Raw genomic sequence first — 6529 nt, 5'->3', positions numbered from 1 at the left:
GGATAGAGCATCAGCCTGTGGACTGAAAGGTCCCTGGTTCCATTCCGGTCAAGGGCACATGCCCGGGTTGCGGGCTCGATCCCCAGCAGGGGGCGTGCAGGAGGCAGCCGATCAATGATGTTTCTCTCTCTCCCTTCCTCTCTGAAATCAATAAAAATATGTATTTTTAAAATGACCAGCGAGACGCACCAAAGCAGGGACTGCGGACACTGCCCCACATGCTCCCCCAGCTCCCCGGGAGGAGGCCTGCGAGCCCAGGAGGTGAGCTCCCGGCGTGGAAACAGAGAGGGACAGCTGTTTCCTTTCAGCATTATTTTCTCGTGGAACTTTCCGTCAGAGGCCAAGTCTTGGAGGTAGCGAGGACGCAGGAACCTGACAGCAGGAGAATGCGGTGCTGACAGCAGATACTCCCTCCTGAGCTGGGGCAGGTTTTCCTGGGCAGCGCAGAGGAATGGGGTGGGCCCAGGTTTCAGAGTCCGACTGACCGTTCTGGGTGGGATTTCTGACTCCGCCAGTGACTGACGGCGTGACCTAAGGCAAGTGCCACAGCCTCTCTGGGCCTCAGTTTCACCTTCTGTAAAATGGGACTAAAAGCACCCGCAGGCCTATCCAGGAGGTGCTCTGCTCACAGGCTGCCCTTCCTCCCGTGCTCAGCACCCCGGCGAGTGCTCGGGTTCGACATTCAAGTAGAAGCCTCCCAGGGCAGGCTGCCCTTTCTCCCTCCCTCCTCCCAGGTAAGGGGAAAGGACACAGAGCAGCCTGCACAGGCCCTGGAGGAAGCCGGGAGGGCCTGGAGGACCCAACCTCATCACAGCCAGCACTGCAGGGGGTCTGCGAGGCGGCGGGGGGGGGGGGGGGGGTGTCTGCAGCCGCCAGGGGCCCTCAGGCAGGCACCTCCTGGGCTCCTGGGGAACAGCTGCTTACCCCCCCCCCCCACCTTCCCAGGGTACCTCTGGGCAGTACACAAATAGCTAGCTGCCTGCTAATGCCCTGGCCTGGCAGCCAGCCTTGCAGGAAAGGCTGGGCATACTCACTGACCTCAGCCCCTGAGAATGTGGGGGAATTCAGCGTGAGGCAGGGCTGACACAGCCAGGCCCGCAGGGGAGGTCAGCACGGGCTGCGTGTACGGATCCGCTGAGGTGTGGCCCGGTGTTACTGCACCCCGGGGGGGGGGGGGGGGTCAGGGCGACCCCTCCAGCGGGGGAGATGGGCCAGCATGTGGGGTGGGGCCTGAGGTACTTACCACCCTGAGCCTGGCCTCGCCTGCGTTTGGCAACTCTCCGGAGAAAACGGAATTGTTTTCAGGTTGTTTCCAAGGCTTCCTTCTGCAGCTGCAGGGCCCCACCTGCTCCCCCAGGGAGACAGCGCTCCCCGAGGAGGCCCCCGCCTTCACGCAGGCCCCACCTTGGCAGCCCTGGGTGTCAGGCAAGAGAGTCTGCCAGCCTCTTTCCAGAATTTGCTCCTCTGCCTTCCCCTACTGGGTGGATATGAGGCCCACCTCAGGTTGCCAGATTGAGCTGCATCCCAGTGGTTGAGCGTCGACCTATGAACCAGGAGGTCACAGTTCGATTCCCAGTGAGGGCACATGCCTGGGTTTCGGGCTCGATCCCCAGAGTGGGGAGTGCCGGAGGCAGTCGATCAATGATTCTCTTCATCATTGATGTCTCTCTCCTCTCCTCTCCTCTCCTCTCTCCTCTCCTCTCCTCTCCTCTCCCTCACCCTCTTCTCCTCTCATCTCCTCTCCCTTCTTCTCTGAAATCAATAAAAAATGTATTTTAGCAGAAACCGGTTTGGCTCAGTGGATGGAGCGTCAGCCTGAGGACTGAAAGGTCCCAGGTTCGATTCCGGTCAAGGGCGTGTACCTGGGTTGCGGGCATATCCCCAGTGGGAGATGTGCAGGAGGCGGCTGATGGATGTTTCTCTCTCATCGATGTTTCTAACGCTCTATCTCTCTCCCTTCCTCTCTCTAAAAAATCAATAAAAAACAACAAAAAATGTATTTTAAAAATACATGATAGCAAGTTAAATTTGAATTTCACATAAACAACAAATAAGTTCTCAGTATACTGTAGATACGTCCCATGCAATATTTGGAACAAACTTACACGAACAAAAGACTCATCCTTTCATGGAGAACCCACATTTAACAGGTCCTCGTGCACTTTATCTGGCCACCCTGACCCCACCTCATTCTTTAAATGCTAAGGAGGTCCTCTTCCCTGCTCCTTGTCTGCGTGGAGACACCGGAACTCAGGGCGCACGCAGGCATCAGTGCTGGTCATGTCATTGCCAACGTTAACGCGGTTTTAAAACTCGGGAGCACTGCTGATGTCTGCAAACATTTCTTAAACTGATCTTGGAAAGGCTATGGCCCATAGTCACCGATTGCAGTAAAAACCTCCAGTGGGTCCCTTCTCTTCCTTTGCTTGTTTTGTCTTCCTTACTTTTGTTACCATGCGCGCTTTGGAAATGTCCTCCTGGTTATAAGAAACCGTCCCGCTCTTACCTTATGGTCACTGCTCTCGAAGGGCAAGGCTTTTACCTTTCTCTCCTGTCTCCCTTAAGAAAAGCCCAGCCACCTGGCACCCGGCTTTCCTTTGGGAAGGGAAGCTGCTGGGCAGGTGCCAGCTCCCCGGAGAAGGGGGCCCCCTGGGTGTGACAAGCAGCCCTGGTGCGTGTGCTCCTGGAATTATGCTGTGGACGGGGAGTGGGGCAGCCCGAGGCCCAGGCCTGTGGCCAGGGCACAGGGCAACGCCCCGTTGGGGGTGCTTGGGACTGTGGCCATGTGTCCTTTCTATTTTTGCCTCCTTCTGCTCCTTTCCCACCGTTTCTCCCCAAGTCATAGAAATAGCAGAGCCCCAATGTCTCCGGAGCAGGGAGGGGCCAGGGCTCCTCCAGGCAGGCACAGAGGCCCCGGGGCTCTGCCACATGCACCTCAGCCTGGCCCGTCCGCCCGGCAGCCACCTGGCCCCTCTCAGGCCCAGCTGTTCCTCGGGGTCACTTTGGACAAACCCCTGGGAGCGTCCTGGCCCTCCCCAGGCAGCGCCTTGGCAAGAGACCAGCATGGGGCCCTCCCTGCCCTCTCAGAAAAGCAGCCGCTGCCCAGCCCCGCTGAGCCCGGAAGCTCAGAACCAGGCCTCAGACTAGGCCCTCCTCCGTCCGCCCGGCAGAGCCTCCTGGGCTGCCCCTCCTGGGCTCCCTCTGCCCTCCCGCCTCCTCCCACGCCTCCCTCCCAGATGCCCGAGGACTTTGTCGGGGTGCCTCATGCCAACATCACACCCACCTTGGCTCAGAGAGTGTGAGACAGCGTACAAGCCACCCCGCCGAGCTCCCAGGTCGTCAGCAGGGCCACGGCGTCATGGCACTTGCCCTCCTTGCCCGAGCGCTGGCTGGGGAGGTGTTGCTTGCATCTCTCAGCATCTTCTTCTGTCCATTAGGAAGCCCAGTGGGTACGCGTTTGGACTGGGACTAAAATTGCTGGGTTCAAATCCTGGCTCTCCCACCTACTGAGTTAAGTTACGTAACGTGCCTGTACCTCAGTCTTCTCATCTGTGAAATGGGCTCATGGTCATCCCTATTTCATAACGTGGTTGTGAGGATTCAACGAGGCACAGCATGTAACGAGGTTAGAAAAACGCCTGGCACATCCCGCATGCTTGCCAAATGCTACTTCTTGGTTACTCTCTAGATTTGACATTTGGTCCCTACAGTGGGCAGCACACAGCACCAGGCACTAACGGGGAGACCGAGAAATGGGAGCTGTGGTCCTCATTCCCTGGCTGGTCCCCTGGAGACAACCTGGGAGCACCGGCTTTGTGGCCACCTTGCGGGAATCCTTTCGATGTGTTCTTCCCGTGTTTGGAGGAAATCCCAAATTAGAGGTCCCTGCCTCCCCAAGGTCCAATTCAGAAATTTGATTTCCCAGTCTCCCCTGCAGTGGGGAATAGGCACGCGACCCAGGCTCCACCAATCAGAGGTGCTCACGTGAGACCTTCGGCAGGAGACTGCAGGCACCTCTCCTCCCTTCTTTCCTACACTTTTCTATAAAGGGTGTGAGAAACTGCATTGTTCTACTCCCCCACCCCCCCACCCCCCAAAAAGATAGGGTGTAATCCTAACCCCAGTACCTCAGAAGGTGACCCTTTTGGGAAGTAGGGTCTTTTGAGAAATCATCAAGTTAATGAGGGCATTAGGGTGGGCTGATAAACAGGGGAAATGTGGAGCCAGTCACACACAGGGAGCACACCTCTTAAAGATGAGAGCGGAGACCGGGGTCCTGCTTCTACAAGGCAGGGAAGGCCGGATGGCCAGCAAATCACTGAGGCCAGTGAGCAGATCCCACCCCCCACGACCCCCCCCCCCCCAGAAGGCACCACCCTGCCAACACTTTGATCTCTGACTCCCAGCTTCCAGGACTGGGAGAAAATACATTTCTGTTATTTCAGCCACCCAGTTAGTGGTACTTGGTTACAGCAGCCCTTGGAAATGAATACAGAGGGGAAGCTGCTACGCTTCTGTACCAAATGTACGCTGCTGAACAGGCATCCTGTCTGTTTTCTTCATTGGCTCAGAGACGATGTCCAAGAATAAATGTTCAATAAGAGAGTGTCTTCATTTCTTCCTAGTTCACAGCACGGGGCGTACCGGGCGGTACTTTGCATCCATCACCTCGACCTCAGACATCTGCAGAGCCACCCGTGCACAGGTCTCGGGAGCTGTGTGGGCAGCAGGCTCTGGCACACGGCCACGGGCCTGGTGGCCTGAACCCATTGCTACAGCTGAAGACACCGTGGAAACGCTTTCCTTTTACAGCACAAAGCCCACAGGCCCTCTGAGGGGTTAAGCAACTCCCTGATGGTCCCTTTCCATGCACAGGCCCCGGATGAACCCAAGCTTGGCTGAAAGACACACCGCATGGACCCTCCAATAGGTCTTCCATGTTATTTTGCCCACCTTCCTTCCTTCCTTCCTTTATTTTTTTTCTTTTCATGCATAACAGGGTTATACTAAGGAGGCGCTTAGTGGCAGGGGGAGACTGAGTTCTAAAGAAAATGGTAATTTGCCTGTGTCAGTGTGGTGGCTCCTTACATGCTTCCTCGCCTGATTTCTTTGGGGCCCAGTCTAATTTCTCTGTGGTGAGGGCTCGGGGGTGGGGGAAGGGTCGGTACAGCACAGTTGACTAATCTAAGTATGGTTAGGTTGGGGATCTTGTCTCATTTAGACTCGATGAGTGTGTATGAGAGAGATATAAAGAGAGATGATAGATAGATAGATAGATAGATAGATAGATAGATAGATAGATGATAGATAGATGAAATATAGGTGATAGATAGATGATAGATAGATAGGTAGATAGATAGATGATAGATAAATAGATAGATAGATGATAGATAGATAGATAGATGATAGATAGATAGAGAGATAGATAGATAGATAGATAGATAGATAGATAGATAGATAGATGATAGATGATAGATAGAGAGATAGAGAGATAGATAGATAGATAGATAGATGATAGATTATAGATAGATAGATAGATAGATAGATAGATGATAGATTATAGATAGATAGATAGTAGATAGATAGATAGATAGATAGAGATGATAGATAGATAGATAGATAGATAGAGAGATGATAGATAGATGATAGATAGATAGAGAGATAGAGAGATAGAGAGATAGATAGATAGATAGATAGATAGATGATAGATGATAGATAGAGAGATAGAGAGATAGATAGATAGATAGATAATAGAGTGTGTGGGGTGAACCTAGGAAGGCTTCTTCCCGGAGGAAGAAGGGGCAACTGCTTGTGAAGCTAAGCTGCCTGTGCAGGCCTCTCTCCATCTTCATGTCCAGACCAGCTCATAATGAGGACTGAAGTCACCCAGATGGGTCACCAGGAGTCCACAGGGCCTGCCCAGCAGGGTTCGCCTACAGGCCACGCCTAGGCTGGTCTGGGAACGGGCCTCCTTTGTGTAAGAAACTGGAGCCTCCCAGATTGCACACGGCTGGGCGTGTCCCTCACAGAGAGCCCTTTGTGCCTGGGAGAGGGCTGGCCCGTTGGTCCTGGCCGGCGTCCAGATACTGCCCACGTGCGGCCACGCTGCCAGGGCTCCCACCTTTCCTCTGCAGCTGTGCTTCCCTTCCTGTGGGGGGCGGGGGGGGGGGGGGCAGCCGCTGAGGGCAGGGCACTTGGGAGGAGGCCCGGGTTTTGCTGACCCTGGGAGCCTCTGGCTGGAGGTGGAGGTGACGCCAGGGACTCCTGGGGCCCTGGGGCTGGCTGTCACCCTGGGGCAGGCTGGCAGAGCAGGGGCTGCTGACAGGCCCACCCTGGGTCACCAGGGACAAGCCCTCGGGGCCAAGAGAAAGCTCTGAGGCCGAAAAGCCCTTCCGGGTCACCCTTCCTGGGTGGGGGTGGGATACAGCATGATCAGACCTGTTGCTGGGGATACACCTTCAGTGAAGGGCCACGATTATAATTGCAACTGTTCGTGTTCCTTTAAAAAATTAAATGTAAAAACCCACGA

The sequence above is a fragment of the Myotis daubentonii genome, chromosome 17, assembly GCF_963259705.1.
Source record: "Myotis daubentonii chromosome 17, mMyoDau2.1, whole genome shotgun sequence".
Lineage (NCBI taxonomy): Eukaryota > Metazoa > Chordata > Mammalia > Chiroptera > Vespertilionidae > Myotis > Myotis daubentonii.
The sequence above is the reverse complement of the archived record's forward strand: the minus strand, read 5'-3'. Positions refer to the sequence as shown.